The sequence below is a fragment of the Neoarius graeffei genome, chromosome 9, assembly GCF_027579695.1.
Source record: "Neoarius graeffei isolate fNeoGra1 chromosome 9, fNeoGra1.pri, whole genome shotgun sequence".
Lineage (NCBI taxonomy): Eukaryota > Metazoa > Chordata > Actinopteri > Siluriformes > Ariidae > Neoarius > Neoarius graeffei.
The window spans coordinates 24,900,787-24,920,417 of record NC_083577.1 but is presented as its reverse complement, the minus strand read 5'-3'; the positions used below and the strand labels follow the sequence as shown (position 1 = coordinate 24,920,417).

The 19,631-nt window shown below is 42.0% G+C and overlaps 1 protein-coding gene across 2 annotated transcripts in view; it reads right to left on the bottom strand.

Moving 5' to 3' along the window:
* LOC132891543 (interferon-induced protein 44-like) overlaps positions 1–18,772 on the bottom strand; it is a 92,253-nt gene extending 73,481 nt beyond the window's left edge. For both annotated transcript variants that reach the window (XM_060929226.1, XM_060929228.1), the window contains exon 1: positions 18,717–18,772. The gene's annotated coding sequence lies outside the window, so the exon portion shown is untranslated. The remainder of the gene's footprint in view (positions 1–18,716) is intronic.
* Between the last annotated feature and the right edge of the window lie 859 nt (positions 18,773–19,631).

Below are 19,631 nucleotides of genomic sequence, written 5' to 3'. Positions count from 1 at the left end.
TTTATATTCTAGATTTATATGATAACACAAGCTATTTATTTGGTCTCGCTTTATCCATTAAAAATTGGATAAAATCACACAGTATGGCTACTTGGGGCGGCACGGTGGTGTAGTGGTTAGCGCTGTCACCTCACAGCAAGAAGGTCCAGGTTCGAGCCCCGTGGCCGGCAAGGGCCTTTCTGTGTGGAGTTTGCATGTTCTCCCCGTGTCCGTGTGGGTTTCCTCCGGGTGCTCCGGTTTCCCCCACAGTCCAAAGACATGCAGGTTAGGTTAACTGGTGACTCTAAATTGACCGTAGGTGTGACTGTGAATGGTTGTCTGTGTCTATGTGTCAGCCCTGTGATGACCTGGCGACTTGTCCAGGGTGTACCCCGCCTCTTGCCCGTAGTCAGCTGGGATAGGCTCCAGCTTGCCTGCGACCCTGTAGAACAGGATAAAGCGGCTAGAGATAATGAGATGAGATGAGAGATGAGTATGGCTACTTATTGTGATGCAGTTACGATGTCAATAAAGTTGGAACCGCATCTCTCTTCAGTGTTAAATGCTAAGTGAAGCTTGCCCAAGGTTTGAGAAACTGTCCAGAGTGAAATGACCTAACTTATATGTTTATTATCTTCATTATAAATTTAGTCAGTGCAAATTGTTCATATAGGTGTGAGGAACTGTTAACATCAGGCAAAGTTGTGAACAAGTTCTTAGCAACTTCAGTGACTTCAGTAGCATCACAAAAGATCCAGCAGCAGCAGCTCTGTTGCTCAACACACTGGCTGGAAGGAGATGAAGGCAGCACCAGAGAGAATGCAAAAGCAAGGATGGCATGCCATGGTGCAGGCCAGGCTACAAAGTGCTCTGCACAGACCTTCTTTCCCAAGCATTTTTCTTACAAATGGACAAAGTAATGCTGTTGCTCAACATACAGAGATCTCCAAGGGACGGCTGGATGCTGATTTTTTTTTTCAGAGACGCACTTGTTCTGATGAGGCTGTTGCACTAATGAACTGGACACCACAAAATGCAAACCGAACAAAGGACTCCAGTCAGAGCAGGGATATCTATATCAGCAGTGACTGGTGCACTATTTGGTGTGTGCTTGTGCAATGGTTATTGTCTTTGTTTTCTTCGTCACATATTCCTGCAGAACTGCTGAAGTTTCGACTGTGCAAGCCCATGGTAATAATAGCCTCTAAACCTGAACATGGGCTGGTGTATGCAAATTTTGGTGTGAATATTCATGAGACCGAAATGTTCTGAAAAACTCCAGAATTTTGGAATTTGCCTGCTTTACCACCCTCGTTTGCATCTGCAAGATTTGCATTTGAAGGAAACAACAGTGTTTGAGAGTCATGGTATGCCGTTCCTTATACTGAACTCTCCTTTTCCTACTATGCCAAGGTAAATACAGACTTCCATTCCATGGCACCTTTCAACCCTAAGCATAATCAGTATGGGACAAAGAAGGCATAACATGTTTAACATACAAGTGTTTTACAGCCAGTTATTTAAAATGTATGTATGTAAAAATCAAACTTTAACTGAAATCTAAACATATGTCAGTCCATAGACACAGTTTTGTTTAGATTTAACAGCAGCATTCTTACCATATCTTTAAAAAGTGCATGTTCTGATTAAAAACTTTGAGCCTTTTATCTCCAGTAACAGATTTAGGACCTATTCTAGGCACACTAAGCATGATGCATGAATAAACCATAAAGTCTCTGGCAGGACAACAATCAAAGTACAAGTAATCCAAATCATCAATATGTACTCATTTTCAGTAAGCATACATAAAATATAGCAGGCATAAACTGCTTGTCATTGGTTCTATGCCCAGAAACTGTATTTTCAATCAGGAAGACCCCAGACAAGACATCCTATCAGAACTCGTCAGACCACTGGGGCCTCTGTGGATCTATCTGCCAGCTGGAAAGCAAAAGAGGAAGTGCAGAGAGATGAAGCAAAAGTGAGATTAACCTAACCTGTGTGTCTTTGGGGGAAACCCATGCAGACACAGGGATAACATGCAAATTCCACATAGAAAGACCCTCACCAGCTGCTGGGCTTGAACCCAGGACCTTCTTGCTGTGAGGCAACAGTGCTAACCACTACACCACCCCAGGTGATTTCAACAAAGCCAATTTAGAGATTGTCCTCCCCAGTTTTTGCCAACATGTCCAGTGTCTCATGAGGGGAAAAAAAAAACCCACACTTGACCATGTTTATAGCAACATCAAGCATGGGTTTACGGCATCACCTCTTCCCCATCTGGGACAGTCTGACCACATCTCTTTGATTCTGACCCCAGCATACAGACCACTTATCAACATGGTCAAACTAACTGCCAGGGCAATACAAGTATGGCCGGAGGGGGCTTCTGAGCAACTGCAGGACTGCTTTAGTTGCACTGACTGGACTGTATTTGAGGATGACAATATTGACATCTTGTAACACAAATGAACATTATTTATGTGGTAGGTTTGTGTTAATGCAACACCTTAGTTGTACTGGCTAAATCAATAAGTTAAATAAATACAATTTAAGTTGCTTAATTTCACTTTACCCTTTATTATACTCTGGAAACATTAGGAAACAGTGGGACTATTATAAATAACGTGTATAACTGTGTATATTATAAGTATACACACACACACACATTCACAAAAACTGAAAATGTATTTATGAAATAAAAATAAAGAGTAAATGTTACTCTTCTAACCCCATACCTGATTAATCACACATTTCTTGAAACAACGAAATCTTGTAGATAACTTAAACATTTGGTTAACTACAAACTGGTCAACCTGGAAATTATACTTATGAAAATGTCAATTGCTGTACTCTGTGATATAGGCAGTGCGGCTGAGGTAAAAATGAAAAGTAACTCCTCAAGCAAGCCATCAATTGCTGAACATGGCAGATGTGAAAACACCTCTAACTTCAAAAGAACAGTTGCAAATTTTTTGAATAATTGTTTCTTGCAAGTTCTCATTTGGTGTGTCAGTTTCAATCAAATTATTACAATCTAAGTCTGAAGCAGTTTCTCCAAGATCACCTAGATGGTCTTCAGATGCCTGCTGGTCATCATTTACATTACCACCTTTCACTACTTCAACTTTAAAGTCTTTAACTGTACAATGTGGATGCCTCCTACTTGTGTGATTTGTAAGTAGAATATATATTAGTCTGAAATGTACAGTTCTGGAACACACAAGTTGCGGTTTCATAATGCTTCAGATGGTTGTTGATGTGAGAAAAGTACTCTCTACTAGATGGTATTTCACTTCCAGGGCACAAAAGACATGTAAAAACTCCTACTTCTGCACTTGTAGTAGATAATACATCAACATGACATTGACTCAGATGAGTTTTAAGAGCATTCCCTGTTTTGAATGAGCATAGACATTCATAGTATGTGCATGGATATGAGTGTCTCTGACCATAATGGCCATGCTTCAATCAGAGTGTCTAGTAAGATTTACTGCAGGCCATCTTACTTGCAACTCCACCTTCATGAAATCCAACACCATCACTCGTGTAAAAATGTCCCACAGGTCAAAGTGTCAAACAACACAATTACAGTTCAATTACAGAGGAGGGGTTGTACTCCTCCTCTGTACTATTTTATATAAAATACTGCATGGATAATGTCACCACCACGAAATGGATCCATATGTTTCCCAACAACAAGCTGTGGATGACAAAGGATATACAACTCCTGCTGAGGGCTCGCAACAGTGCTTTCTGGTCCGGTGATACACAACAGTACAGCACAGCCAGGGTGAACCTGTAGAATGGCATCAGAGATGCTAAAGCAGCCTACAAGTGGAGGATCGAGGACCACTTTGGCAACTAGGATCCCGGCTGGCCATGGCAGAGGATACTTCACATTACCCGGCAAAATAACACCAGCGGCCTGACGAGCAGCAGCACTTTAACGGCAGAGCAGCTCAACCAGTTCATCGGCCACTTCGAGGAAGAAAAAACAGAGTTGACCATCGACCCAGCTCCAGCCAACTGCAGCCAGGCACTCATCATCCAGTCTGCTGATGTGATACACACACTCCATAAAATGAACATATGGAAAGCAGCTGACCCAGATGGTGTCCAAGGGTGGGTTCTCAGAGACTGTGCTGCAGAATTATGTGAAGTATTTACAAATATCTTCAATCTTGCACTGTCCCCACCTGCCTAAAAACCTCCACAATAGTGCCAATCCCAAAGCAGACTACTATAACAACCCTCAGTGACTACAGGCCCATGGCACTGACACCCATAATCATGAAGTGCCTGGAAAGACTGGTGCTGCAACACATCAAGGCTGCCCTGCCACCCACTTTGGAGCCCCACCAATTCACATATAGAACTAACAGGTCAACAGACGATGCCATCTCCTATGCCTTCCACACTATGCTATGCCACTTGGAACAATAAGCAACATATGCATGGCTGCTGTTTGTGGACTACAGTTCCACATTTAATACCATCTTACCCAGCAGACTGTTTGCCAAGATGTCCAACCTGGACAAACAGTACAACATCTGCCTGTGGATAAAGGACTTCTTGACAAACCGGCCACACTCGGTCAGGATGAGCCCCTATTGCTCCTCCACTCTGGTACTCAGCACAGGAGCCCCACAAGGCTGTGTGCTGAGCCCATTCCTCTATTCTCTGTATACTCATGACTGTATTCCATCTCATAACACCACCACCACCAGAGGTAAATTTGCAGACTATATAACCATGGTGGGCCTGATCACCAAAGGCAACGAGTCTCCCTATAGAGAGGAGGTACAAAGGTTGACAGAGTGGTGTCCAGAAAATAACCTGACTCTTAACATCAAGAAAACAAAAGAACTCATAATTGATTATAGGAAGAAGCAGGAGGTCCATTCACCACGGTACATCAACGGGGAGAGGGTGGAGAGGGCGTTAAGCTTCAAATTCCTGGGCGCACACACAACAGAGGAGCTCTTATGGATGACAAACACCTAGATGCTGGTTAAGAAGGCAAAAAAACCGTCTGTATTTCCTGAGAACACTCAGGAAGGTAAACCTGTCGCAAAAGCTCTTGATGTCATTCTACTGCTGCTCCATTGAAAGTGTCCTCACACATGGCATCATGGTGCGGTATGGTAGCAGCTCTGCAGCAGACAAAAAGTCCCTGCAGAGAATTATAAAGCCTGCACAGAACATCATAAACCAACAGCTACCTGCCCTAGATGACATTTTCACCTTCTGCTGCCTGCAGAAAACACACAACATACGAAAAATTTGTTTCACCCTGCCCATCACCTGTTTGAAAATGCTACAGGTCCATCAAAACACACATGACAAGACTCATGAACAGTTTCTATCCAAAAGCCATTACTGGGTTTTGGTGCAAAATGAAGAAGCAAGTGTGACAGTCAAAGTGTCCAGAAGAACTGTGGCTGGTTCTGCAAGATGTAAAAGCTACACCTCATTTCCTTATAAAACTCCACTCATTGTACCTGATAGTACTACTTTTTTTTTTAAGCAAAAGGTCGCCTTACACCAAATATTGACTTTCTTTAATTAGGGCCCGAGCCCTATGGGCGAAGGCCCTATTGTTCTTGTAAGAGTTCACTATTATTAGGGCCCGAGCCCTATAGGGCGAAGGCCCTATTGTTCTTGTAAGAGTTCACTATTATTATTCTTCTTCCGTCTTCTTCTTTATTTTTCTCCGCTGTTGGGCCATTTTCGGGGCGCTTGCCATGGGCGAAAATGCGCGAAATTTGGCGCCACTTCCGAGAATTGCCACCGCTACTCAGAACCAAAAGCCCACACTTGGCCGGGGCTCAGGGCCTCTATAGCGCCCCCTAAGTCGTTGTGATTTTGGCATCCCGCATTAAGGTGCCTGGTTGCCATATAGTTTGTAGTAGTGGCATGCCATTTGGTAGGCATATGTATCTCACTAAGCCGGACAAAAATGTAATGCCAGTGCATTAGCCACGCCCAACAGGAAGTGAGGTAATTTCACTTTTGTGTGAAATGCATGGCCACGAAGACGGCGCAACTCCTCCTAGACCGTTCAAAGGTATGTCACCAAAATTGATACACATCATCTACAGACATGGCTGACAAAAGTTACTAAATACGTTTCACGTAGGATAAACCGTTCAGAAGTTATACGTCAATCAATTTTCACTTCAAAATTTTACATGCTAAAAAATTCATAACAAATCTTCTAATTGCTCAACACTGCTCATACTTCACATGCTAATCACTCATTGGGCTTCTGACATGTTACCCAATTTCTGTGATATTTCGCCACTGGGGGCGCTATTTTTGGGCAAAAAATCCAATCTTTCCTCAAATTTGGTCAAACTTCACGGCCACCCTCTTACTACCTCCCATGTCATGTATACCACATTTTGGGAATTTTCGTCCATGGGGGGCGCTGTTTTTGGCCGACGCAATTGCTCCAAACCGGGTTTTTGGTAAATAATTCCATAATGCTTTTCCTTCACACCACTACCTTGTGATAGTGCGTTGCTGTTGTGGACACTTATTTTTCCATCTCATAATCACTCATGTACAGCATAGCGCCACCTACTGACATGGGAAAAACCAAAAAATTTATTCTTCAAAAATCTATATCTCATCTTCTGTTTACTCAATTGTCATCAAACTTCATATGCAAACTCTTCATAGCTCACCTGACATGTACGCAAAAATTTTGTGCACTTTCGCCCCTGGGGGTGCTGGTTATGGCAGAAATGATATTGCAGCTTCTGATTTGTCAAACTTGGCAAGCAAACTCTTTACAAGACCCTTTTTGGGGTGCTTGCCATGGTCGACATCACACGAAATTTGGCTCCTTTTTCTTAGACTCCCACCGCTACTGAGAACCAGAAGCCCAGATCCAGGCGGGCCTCAGGGCCTCTATAGCGCCCCCTAACTCATTGTGATTTTGGCCTCCCGCATCAAGGTGCCTGGTTGCCATGTCGTTTGTAGTAGTGGCATGCCATTTGGTACGCATATGTATCTCACTAAGCCGGACAAAAATGTAATGCCAATGCATTAGCCACGCCCAACAGGAAGTGAGGTAATTTCACTTTTGTGCGAAATGCATGGCCACGAAGACGGCGCAACTCCTCCTAGACCGTTCATAGGAATGTCACCAAAATTGATACACATGATCTACAGACAGGGCTGACAAAAGTTCCTAAATACGTTTCACGTAGAATAAACCGTTCAGAAGTTATACGTCAATCAATTTTCAATGCAAAATTTTACATGCTTAAAAATTCATAACATATCTTCAAATTGCTCAAAACTGCTCATACTTCACACGCAAATCACTCATTGGGCATCTGACATGTTACCCAATTTCTGTGATATTTCGCCACTGGGGGCGCTATTTTTGGGCAAAAAATCCAATCTTTCCTCAAATTTAGTCAAACTTCACGGCCACCCTCTTACTACCTCCCATGTCATGTACACCACATTTTGGGATTTTTTGTCCATGGGGGGCGCTGTTTTTGGCCAACGCAATTGCTCCGAAACAGGTTTTTGGTAAATAATTCCATAATGCTTCTCCTTCACACCACTACCTTGTGATAGTACGTTGCTGTTGTAGACACTTATTTTTCCAACTCATAATCGCTCATGTGCAGCATAGCGCCACCTACTGACATGGGAGAAACCAAAAAATTTATTCTTCAAAAATCAATATCTCATCTTCTATATTCTCAATCTTGATCAAACTTGATACGCACACTCTTAACAGGTCACCTGACATATGTGCCAAATTTTGTGAACTTTTGCCACTGGGGGCGCTGTTTTCAGGCAACAATTTATATCTCGGCTTCTGATTGGTCAAACTTGATCAAACTTTACAAAACAACTCTTCATAGGTCCCTTTACAGGTATACCAAATTTGGTGAACTTTCACCACTGGGGGCGCTCATTGCGCTGTAGCAGTTGCAGGAGAGGTGTTTACAATCATGAGGCACCAGGAGTATGTTGTTTTGGTTGCCTTAAACACACATGACTTGTGGGTAATGGGTAGGCAGTCGGGAGCAAGTGTTGTAGCGTTACATACAGACTAATAGATGTCTAACAGAAGACAATCCTATGTAGCTATAGCTTGGTGACTGATGAGGTAAATCCATTAATTTGGTTGGGAAGCCATGCCATAAAATGTTCTGTCCATGACAACATCTCAGCGCACCGTGTACTCTGTGTCCAATTCTGTGCTTTGTCACCATTGTGGGAGTAATGTCTCTTGCCAAAGAAGCTGTGGAAGGTATTTCGCGGGGACGCATGCCACCGCCCCCCTTGGCCGCTGGCGCGAGGGCCCGTCGAGGCCGCTTGCGGCTTTAATTATTCTTCTTCTTTATTTTTCTCCGCTGTTGGGCCATTTTCGGGGCGCTTGCCATGGGCGAAAACGCGCGAAATTTGGCGCCACTTCCGAGAATTGCCACCGCTACTCAGAACCAAAAGCCCACCCTTGGCCGGGGCTCAGGGCCTCTATAGCGCCCCCTAAGTCGTTGTGATTTTGGCCTCCCGCATTAAGGTGCCTGGTTGCCATATAGTTTGTAGTAGTGGCATGCCATTTGGTATGCATATGTATCTCACTAAGCCGGACAAAAATGTAATGCCAATGCATTAGCCACGCCCAACAGGAAGTGAGGTAATTTCACTTTTGTGTGAAATGCATGGCCACGAAGACGGCGCAACTCCTCCTAGACCGTTCATGGGAATGTCACCAAAATTTATACACATCATCTAAAGACATGGCTGACAAAGGTTACTAAATACGTTTCACGTAGGATAAACCGTTCAGAAGTTATACGTCAATCAATTTTCACTTCAAAATTTTACATGCTAAAAAATTCATAACAAATCTTCTAATTGCTCAACACTACTCATACTTCACACCCTAATCACTCATTGGGCTTCTGACATGTTCCCCAATTTCTGTGATATTTCGCCACTGGGGGCGCTATTTTTGGGCAAAAAATCCAATCTTTCCTCAAATTTGGTCAAACTTCACGGCCACCCTCTTACTACCTCCCATGTCATGTATACCACATTTTGGGAATTTTCGTCCATGGGGGGCGCTGTTTTTGGCCGACGCAATTTCTCCAAAACGGGTTTTTGGTAAATTATTCCATAATGCTTTTCCTTTACACCACTTCCTTGTGATAGTGCGTTGCTGTTGTGGACACTTATTTTTCCATTTCATAATCACTCATGTACAGCATAGCGCCACCTACTGACATGGGAAAAACCAAAAAATTTATTCTTCAAAAATCTATATCTCATCTTCTGTTTACTCAATTGTCATCAAACTTCATACACAAACTCTTCATAGCTCCCCTGACATGTACGCCAAATTTTGTGCACTTTCGCCCCTGGGGGTGCGGGTTATGGCAGAAATGATATTGCAGCTTCTGATATGTCAAACTTGGCAAGCAAACTCTTTACAAGACCCTTTTTGGGGCGCTTGCCATGGTCGACAACGCACGAAATTTGGCTCCTTTTTCTTAGACTCCCACCGCTACTGAGAACCAGAAGCCCAGATCCAGGCGGGCCTCAGGGCCTCTATAGCGCCCCCTAACTCATTGTGATTTTGGCCTCCCGCATTAAGGTGCCTGGTTGCCATGTAGTTTGTAGTAGTGGCATGCCATTTGGTACGCATATGTAGCTCACTAAGCCGGACAAAAATGTAATGCCAATGCATTAGCCACGCCCAACAGGAAGTAAGGTAATTTCACTTTTGTGCGACATGCATGGCCACGAAAACGGCGCAACTCCTCCTAGACCGTTCATAGGAATGTCACCAAAATTGATACACATCATCTACAGACATGGCTGAAAAAAAGGTCCTAAATACGTTTCACGTAGAATAAACCGTTCAGAAGTTATACGTCAATCAATTTTCAATGCAAAATTTTACATGCTTAAAAATTCATAACATATCTTCAAATTGCTCAAAACTGCTCATACTTCACACGCAAATCACTCATTGGGCATCTGACATGTTACCCAATTTCTGTGATATTTCGCCACTGGGGGCGCTATTTTTGGGCAAAAAATCCAATCTTTCCTCAAATTTGGTCAAACTTCACGGCCACCCTCTTACTACCTCCCTTGTCATGTACACCTCATTTTAGGAATTTTCGTCCATGGGGGGCGCTGTTTTTGGCCAATGCAATTGCTCCAAAACAGGTTTTTGGTAAATAATTCCATAATGCTTCTCCTTCACACCACTACCTTGTGATAGTACGTTGCTGTTGTAGACACTTATTTTTCCAACTCATAATCGCTCATGTGCAGCATAGCGCCACCTACTGACATGGGAGAAACCAAAAAATTTATTCTTCAAAAATCAATATCTCATCTTCTATTTTCTCAATCTTGATCAAACTTGATACACACACTCTTAACAGGTCACCTGACATATGTGCCAAATTTTGTGAACTTTTGCCACTGGGGGCGCTGTTTTCAGGCAACAATTTATATCTTGGCTTCTGATTGGTCAAACTTGATCAAACTTTACAAAACAAGTCTTCATAGGTCCCTTGACATGTTTACCAAATTTGGTGAACTTTCACCACTGGGGGCGCTCATTGCACTGTAGCAGTTGCAGGAGAGGTGTTTACAATCATGAGGCACCAGGAGTATGTTGTTTTGGTTGCCTTAAACACACATGACTTGTGGGGAATGGGTAGGCAGTCGGGAGCAAGTGTTGTAGCATAGTGCCACCTACTGACATGGGAGAAACCAAAAATTTTATTCTTCAAAAATCAATATCTCATCTTCTATTTTCTCAATCTTGATCAAACTTGCTACGCACACTCTTAACAGGTCACCTGACATATGTGCCAAATTTTGTGAACTTTTGCCACTGGGGGCGCTGTTTTCAGGCAACAATTTATATCTCGGCTTCTGATTGGTCAAACTTGATCAAACTTTACAATACAACTCTTCATAGGTCCCTTGACATGTATACCAAATTTGGTGAACTTTCACCACTGGGGGCGCTCATTGCGCTGTAGCAGTTGCAGGAGAGGTGTTTACAATCATGAGGCACCAGGAGTATGTTGTTTTGGTTGCCTTAAACACACATGACTTGTGGACCACTGGGGGCGCTCATTGCGCTGTAGCAGTTGCAGGAGAGGTGTTTACAATCATGAGGCACCAGGAGTATGTTGTTTTGGTTGCCTTAAACACACATGACTTGTGGGGAATGGGTAGGCAGTCGGGAGCAAGTGTTGTAGCGTTACATACACACTAATAGATGTCTAACAGAAGACAATCCTATGTAGCTATAGCTTGGTGACTGATGAGGTAAATACATTAATTTGGTTGGGAAGCCATGGCATACAATGCTCTGTCCATGACAACATCTCAGCGCACCGTGTACTCTGTGTCCAATTCTGTGCTTTCTCACCATTGTGGGAGTAATGTCTCTTGCCAAAGAAGCTGTGGAAGGTATTTCGCGGGGACGCATGCCCCCGCCCCCCTTGGCCGCTGGCGCGAGGGCCCGTCGAGGCCGCTTGCGGCTTTAATTCTTCTTCTTCTTCTTCCGTCTTCTTCTTCTTCTTCCGTCTTCTTCTTCTTCTTTATTTTTCTCCGCTGTTGGGCCATTTTCGGGGCGCTTGCCATGGGCGAAAACGCACGAAATTTGGCACCAGTTCCAAGAATTGCCACCGCTACTCAGAACCAGAAGCGCAAACTTGGCCGGGGCTCAGGGCCTCTATAGCGCCCCCTAAGTCGTTGTGATTTTGGCCTCCCGCATTAAGGTGCCTGGGTGCCTTGTAGTTTGTAGTAGTGGCATGCCATTTGGTACGCATATGTATCTCACTAAGCCGGACAAAAATGTAATGCCAATGCATTAGCCACGCCCAACAGGAAGTGAGGTCATTTCACTTTTGTGCGAAATGCATGGCCACGAATACGGCGCAACTCCTCCTAGACCGTTCATAGGAATGTCACCAAAATTGATACACATCATCTACAGACATCGCTGACAAAAGTTACTAAATACGTTTCACGTAGGATGAACCGTTCAGAAGTTATACGTCAATCAATTTTCAATGCAAAATTTTACATGCTTAAAAATTCATAACAAATCTTCTGATTGCTCAAAACTGCTCATACTTCACAGGCAAATCACTCATTGGGCTTCTGACATGTTACCCAGTTTCTGTGATCTTTCGCCACTGGGGGCGCTATTTTTGGGCAAAAATTCCAATCTTTTCTCAAATTTGGTCAAACTTCATGGCCACCCTCTTACTACCTCCCATGTCATGTATACAATGTTTTGGAAATTTTCGTCCATGGGGGGCGCTGTTTTTGGCCGACGCAATTGCTCCAAAACGGGTTTTTGGTAAATATTTCCATAATGCTTTTCCTTCACACCACTACCGTGTGATAGTACGGTGCTGTTGTAGACACTTATTTTTCCAACTCATAATCGCTCATGTACAGCATAGCGCCACCTACTGACATGGGAAAAACCAAAAAATTTATTCTTCAAAAATCTATATCTCATCTTCTATTTACTCAATTGTCATCAAACTTCATACGCAAACTCTTCATAGCTCACCTGACATATACGCCAAATTTTGTGCACTTTCGCCACTGGGGGCGCTATTTTTGGGCAAGAAATCCAATCTTTCCTCAAATTTGGTCAAACTTCACGGCCACCCTCTTACTACCTCCCATGTCATGTATACCACATTTTGGGAATTTTCGTCCATGGGGGGCGCTGTTTTTGGCCGAAGCAATTGCTCCAAAATGGGTTTTTGGTAAATAATTCCATAATGCTTTTCCTTCACACCACTACCTTGTGATAGTACGTTGCTGTTGTAGACACTTATTTTTCCACCTCATAATCGCTCATGTACAGCATAGCGCCACCTACTGACATGGGAAAAACCAAAAAATGTATTCTTCAAAAATCTATATCTCATCTTCTATTTACTCAATTGTCATCAAACTTCATACGCAAACTCTTCATAGCTCACCTTACATCTACACCAAATTTTGTGCACTTTCGCCCCTGGGGGTGCTCGTTATGGCAAAAATGATATTGCAGCTTCTGATCTGTCAAACTTGCCAAGCAAACTTTTTACAAGACCCTTATTGGGGCGCTTGCCATGGTCGACAACGCACGAAATTTGGCTCCTTTTTCTTAGACTGCCACCGCTACTGAGAACCAGAAGCCCAGATCCAGGCGGGCCTCAGGGCCTCTATAGCGCCCCCTAACTCGTTGTGATTTTGGCCTCCCGCATTAAGGTGCCTGGTTGCCATGTAGTTTGTAGTAGTGGCATGCCATTTGGTACGCATATGTATCTCACTAAGCCGGACAAAAATGTAATGCCAATGCATTAGCCACGCCCAACAGGAAGTGAGGTAATTTCACTTTTGTGCGAAATGCATGGCCACGAAGACGGCGCAACTCCTCCTAGACCGTTCATAGGAATGTCACCAAAATTGATACACATGATCTACAGACATGGCTGACAAAAGTTACTAAATACGTTTCACGTAGGATAAACCGTTCAGAAGTTATACGTCAATCAATTTTCGATGCAAAATTTTACAAGCTTAAAAATTCATAACAAATCTTCTGATTGCTCAAAACTGCTCATTCTTCACACGCAAATCACTCATTGGGCTTCTGACATGTTACCCACTTTCTGTGATATTTCGCCACTGGGGGCGCTATTTTTGGGCAAAAAATCCAATCTTTCCTCAAATTTGGTCAAACTTCACGGCCACCCTCTTACTACCTCCCATGTCATGTACACCACATTTTGGGAATTTTCGTCCATGGGGGGCGCTGTTTTTGGCCGACGCAATTTCTCCAAAACGGGTTTTTGGTAAATAATTCCATAATGCTTTTCCTTCACACCACTCCCTTGTGATAGTACGTTGCTGTTGTAGACACTTATTTTTCCAACTCATAATCGCTCATGTACAGCATTGCGCCACCTACTGACATGGGAAAAACCAAAAAATTTATTCTTCAAAAATCTATATCTCATCTTCTATTTACTCAATTGTCATCAAACTTCATACGCAAACTCTTCATAGCTCACCTGACATCTACGCCAAATTTTGTGCACTTTCGCCCCTGGGGGTGCTGGTTATGGCAAAAATGATATTGCAGCTTCTGATTTGTCAAACTTGGCAAGCAAACTCTTAACAAGACCCTTATTGGGGCGCTTGCCATGGTCGACAACGCACGAAATTTGGCTCCTTTTTCTTAGACTGCCACCGCTACTGAGAACCAGAGGCCCAGATCCAGGCGGGCCTCAGGGCCTCTATAGCGCCCCCCGAGCACCGTACAGTGCAAGACCCTTTTGTTACCACGTGTCCAATTCTGTGCTTTGTCGCCATTGTGGGAGTAATGTCTCTTGCCGAAGAAGTTGTGGAAGGTTTTTCGCGGGGACGCATGCCCCCGCCCCCCTTGGCCGCTGGTGCGAGGGCCCGTTGAGGCCGCTTGCGGCTTTAATTATTATTATTCTGTTTCACCCATTTTTTGGAGCCGCTACTCCTCCTACAGCTTTTGAGATACCAACACTATTCCAACTCAGAAACGTCCATCCTGAAGCGGTGTAGTGTGCTTGTTTTCAGCTTTTGGATCGACACACCTGTTCTCTCATTCTTGTCATTTTTCTGTCATTTTTTTTCCCATAGAGAATGAATAGGGCTCACGAATCGAATCGTCCTGCTCGGACACGCTTCATCGCAGACGCACCAAACCTCATGTGATACCTCAGGCTAACTCCCCAGACACATATATGCATTCGGTTCTGACCTGCACTCATTTTTTCCTTTCTTTTCATGCCCCATTTTTTCATCCATTCACTTCCATTCATTTTTGGCCCCATTGAAAATGAATGGCGTTTCGGGACAAAAGCTTTCACTCTCTGTCAAATTTTTTAACTGAGTGACCAAACTTCAAGAGACTTCATATGATGCCTCAGGGCAAGTTCCCACACATATCCATCCCCTCATCTGAGACCTGCCCTCATCTTTCTTGGTTTTCACACATCCTTTTTTCCCTCCATAGGCTTCCATTGATTTTTGGCCCCATTCAAATGAATGGAGTTTTGCTCAGTAACACTTAACCACATATCCACTGCTGTAGTGTGCTTGTATACAGCTTTTGGATCGATGCACCCGTTCTGTCATCCTTGTTGTTTTTCTGTTGTTTTTTCCCATAGAAAATGAATAGGACTCACAAATCGAGTCATCCTACTCAGACACGCTCCATCGGAGATGCACCAAACTTCATGTGATACTTCAGACCAGCTCCCCTGACACATTCATGCAATCGGGTCTGAACTGCACTCGTCTTTTCCTTTTTTCTTCCTTCTTTTTTTTTCTTCTGTTCTGCAAGCACACTTTGCATTTTCTTTGCGGAAATGCAGTCTAGTTATGGCTTACTGCTGTTTATAGTATTTTTTTTAATGTTGAAACATTTAATTTCAGTATTTTAAGCCATTTTTTATCTACAGTTTTTTCTTTACATTTGCCTAAGACTTTTGCACAGTACTATATTCTCTAATCTGTAGTGACCCTTAGCAAAAAGAAGTTTATTCAAGTGTACTATGAGTATACTTATTTTTTACTAAAACTGAGGAAGTATATTTGAAGTTGACTTTTTATAAACTATATTTTATATACTTAAGAATCGTATAGTGAAGTATACTTGGCTTATACTGAAAAGTATAAACAAAAGTCTAAGACTAAGTACATTAATACTAAGACTTACACTTATACTTTAGTATACTTATGTTTTTCTGCCACAAAGTACTAATACTTAGTATATCTTGCTCCAAGTGCATAATAAGGTCAAGTCATTGACTCATGCTTAACATTTAATTTATATATTAATATAATGCTGGAGTTTAAAACTTTACAGTATATAGTATGTGTGCTCAATTGCATTATCTTTATGTACCTTAAAATCATACACAAAAACTTTTGACTGATCAAGAGACCATTATATTTACATGCAAATGTGCACTTTTTCCTTTCCTCTAGTAAGGAAGGACTTGATTTCATAGGTCTTTCTTTTTGAAATGTTTTGCTGGGAATTGAACCCAGGTCGCTGGTGTGGTAATCCAGCAAACCCCCCACTAGGCCACCAGGGGAATAACTCAAATGCAGAGGAGTGAGATGAAAGTAGAGTACAAAAACAGTTTATTGCCAATGCTCAGAAATTCAGAAAATCCAAAGCAAAAAATAACAAAAGTAAAATCCAAACGCTCAGAAGATACAAGGAAAAATAAAACATCCAAAAGTTCAAAGTCAAAAATCCAAAACCAGAAAAGAAGAGGCAAAAATCCAAATGCTCAGAAGATCCAAAAATGGCAAATAAAAAGTCCAAAAAGTCCAGAAGAAAGCAAAAATACCAAAAAACACAAGGACATAGGCAAAGTACACAGAACAGAGGTTACTAGCCATAAACAGAACAAAGACTCAGTGACTAGAGACCAAACTGAGGAAGTATATATAGCCAGGGTAATTAAGAAACTAGGTGGGGCAGAAAATAAAGAACAGGTGGGGCAAAAGGCACATGGAAACAAAGGCTGTCAAAACAAACACAAAACACAGAAACAATAGCGGCCTCTAGCTGTCAAAACAAACATATCAAGACAAGGAAATAATAGCGGCCTCTAGAGGCCAAGATAGTCCCAAGTCCTAACAGTTTGAAAATATATCAAACTTGTTTTCAACATTCTCATCTCATTATCTCTAGCTACTTTACCCTTCTACAGGGTTGCAGGCAAGCTGGAGCCTATCCCAGCTGACTACGGGCAAAAGGCAGGGTACACCCTGGACAAGTCACCAGGTCATCACAGGGCTGACACATAAACACAAGCAACCATTCACACTCACTTTAGAGTCACCAGTTAACCTAACCTACATATCTTTGGACTGTGGGGGAAACCAGAGCACACCCACACGGACAGAACATGCAAACTCCACACAGAAAGGCCCTCGCCGGCCCCGGGGCTTGAACCCAGGACCTTCTTGCTGTGAGACGACAGCGCTAACCACTACACCACCATGCCCACCCCTGTTTTCAGCATTCTGTCTTGTGATTTTGTAAATGCATCACACTCTTGTGTACATACAGTATTAGTAAACTTTAAGAATGCTTTAAGGAGTATATTTCCAGTATATAAATAGTAAGCTACAAGTAATATGCCAAGCAAACTTAAAGTATAACAAGTAAACTAGTGAAATAACCAACATTTATAACAGTATACTTAAAGTATACAATAATGAACTAAAAATAGCGACTCGAAGTATATAACTAGTACAATGGCAGTATATTGATAAGTGTACGTGTGGTATACTTTAAGCATACGAGAGGGATATACCAAGTACATTGATAGTATATAGATGAGTGTACTTGTTGTATACTTTAAAGTGTACTTTTGCAAACTTAAAATGAACTTTAAAGTATACTTTTATAAACTTGAAATGTTCCAATTTAGTCCGAAAAAGTATTAAATTTGTATACACTACCGTTCAAAAGTTTGGGGTCACCCAGACAATTTTGTGTTTTCCATGAAAAGTCACACTTTTATTTACCACCATAAGTTGTAAAATGAATAGAAAATATAGTCAAGACATTTTTCTGGCCATTTTGAGCATTTAATTGACCCCACAAATGTGATGCTCCAGAAACTCAATCTGCTCAAAGGAAGGTCAGTTTTATAGCTTCTCTAAAGAGCTAAACTGTTTTCAGCTGTGCTAACATGATTGTACAAGGGTTTTCTAATCATCCATTAGCCTTCTGAGGCAATGAGCAAACACATTGTACCATTAGAACACTGGAGTGAGAGTTGCTGGAAATGGGCCTCTATATACCTATGGAGATATTGCACCAAAAACCAGACATTTAGTAGAATTTAGCTAGAATAGTCATTTAACACATTAGCAATGAGTGTATTTCTGATTAGTTTAAAGTGATCATTGAAAAGAACAGTGCTTTTCTTTCAAAAGGACATCAAAGTGACCCCAAACTTTTGAATAGTAGTGTACTTTCTAGTACACTAAAAGTACATGGTCTGTAGTATACTTGCTATACTTATACTGAAGCATACTTAATAAAATGAACTTTAAGTATACTACTTTTTGCTAAGGGGAGTTACATTTTAAAAGTCGGTAACCCTCCTAACACTGAGTTATCACACCAGGGTGTGTGTGTGTGTGTTGTCTGAGCATGCGCGCGCGACGCGCAAGACTAGTGATTTACTGATTGATTTCTAAATCATTTTAAAGAATAAATAAACGTCCCTAGAACACCTGCACTGTAACGGTGGGGGAGGGGGGTAATCGTAAAAGGACGAAACTAGAACATGTTATGAACATCATTGGGTCCAGGTGTTCGCAGAGAGCAACGGACCAAAAACATCCGGTAACGGTCTGGAGAACGTTCCCTGTTTGTTGGGTAGCACCAGTATAATCACTCACTAAACTGATCAGACTGAGATAAATGGCATTACATGTACTGTTAAAAAAAAAAAAGTTGTGTGTGTGTGTGTGTGTGTGTGAGAGAGAGAGAGAGAGAGAGAGTCCTTATCCAAAAATACTTCAAAAAATTGTGAGTTTTAAAAGTATAGTATGTTTAGAAAACATGCTAAACATGTTTCCATTATTAATCTCTGAAACAAGTTTTATTCCCATTATTAATCTCTGAAACAAGTTTTACTTACTTTTCTCTGACGTGAGACGTGCTGCTTATCCTGTGTCTTTTCCTCTTTCTTTCACATTTCTTTCACTTTCAGTTTACTCTCTCTCTCTCTCTCTCTCTCTGTCTCTCACTGATTAAATGCTGATATATACAAAAATCATTCAACATTTTATTGTAATAATCATAAAATCCAAGGCTGACACCATAAACTGAACTAAATGCATGGTTTACATTTTTAAGAAGTTGCAGGTGGCGATGAAACATATCAGCACCATAAGCGCCAAGTACTATCTGACATGCCAATGCTGACTAAACCTTATATAAGTGCTTATTTTTACATCATGACAACAAATCATGCATGGGACTATACAACCCCGATTCCAAAAAAAGTTGGGACAAAGTACAAATTGTAAATAAAAACGGAATGCAATAATTTACAAATCTCAAAACCTGATATTGTATTCACAATAGAACATAGACAACATATCAAATGTCGAAAGTGAGACATTTTGAAATTTCATGCCAAATATTGGCTCATTTGAAATTTCATGACAGCAACACATCTCAAAAAAGTTGGGACAAGGGCAATAAGAGGCTGGAAAAGTTAAAGGTACAAAAAAGGAACAGCTGGTGGACCAAATTGCAACTCATTAGGTCAACTGGCAATAGGTCATTAACATGACTGGGTATAAAAAGAGCATCTTGGAGTGGCAGCGGCTCTCAGAAGTAAAGATGGGAAGAGGATCACCAATCCCCCTAATTCTGCGCTGACAAATAGTGGAGCAATATCAGAAAGGAGTTCGACAGTGTAAAATTGCAAAGAGTTTGAACAGATCATCATCTACAGTGCATAATATCATCAAAAGATTCAGAGAATCTGGAAGAATCTCTGTGCGTAAGGGTCAAGGCCGGAAAACCGTACTGGGTGCCCATGATC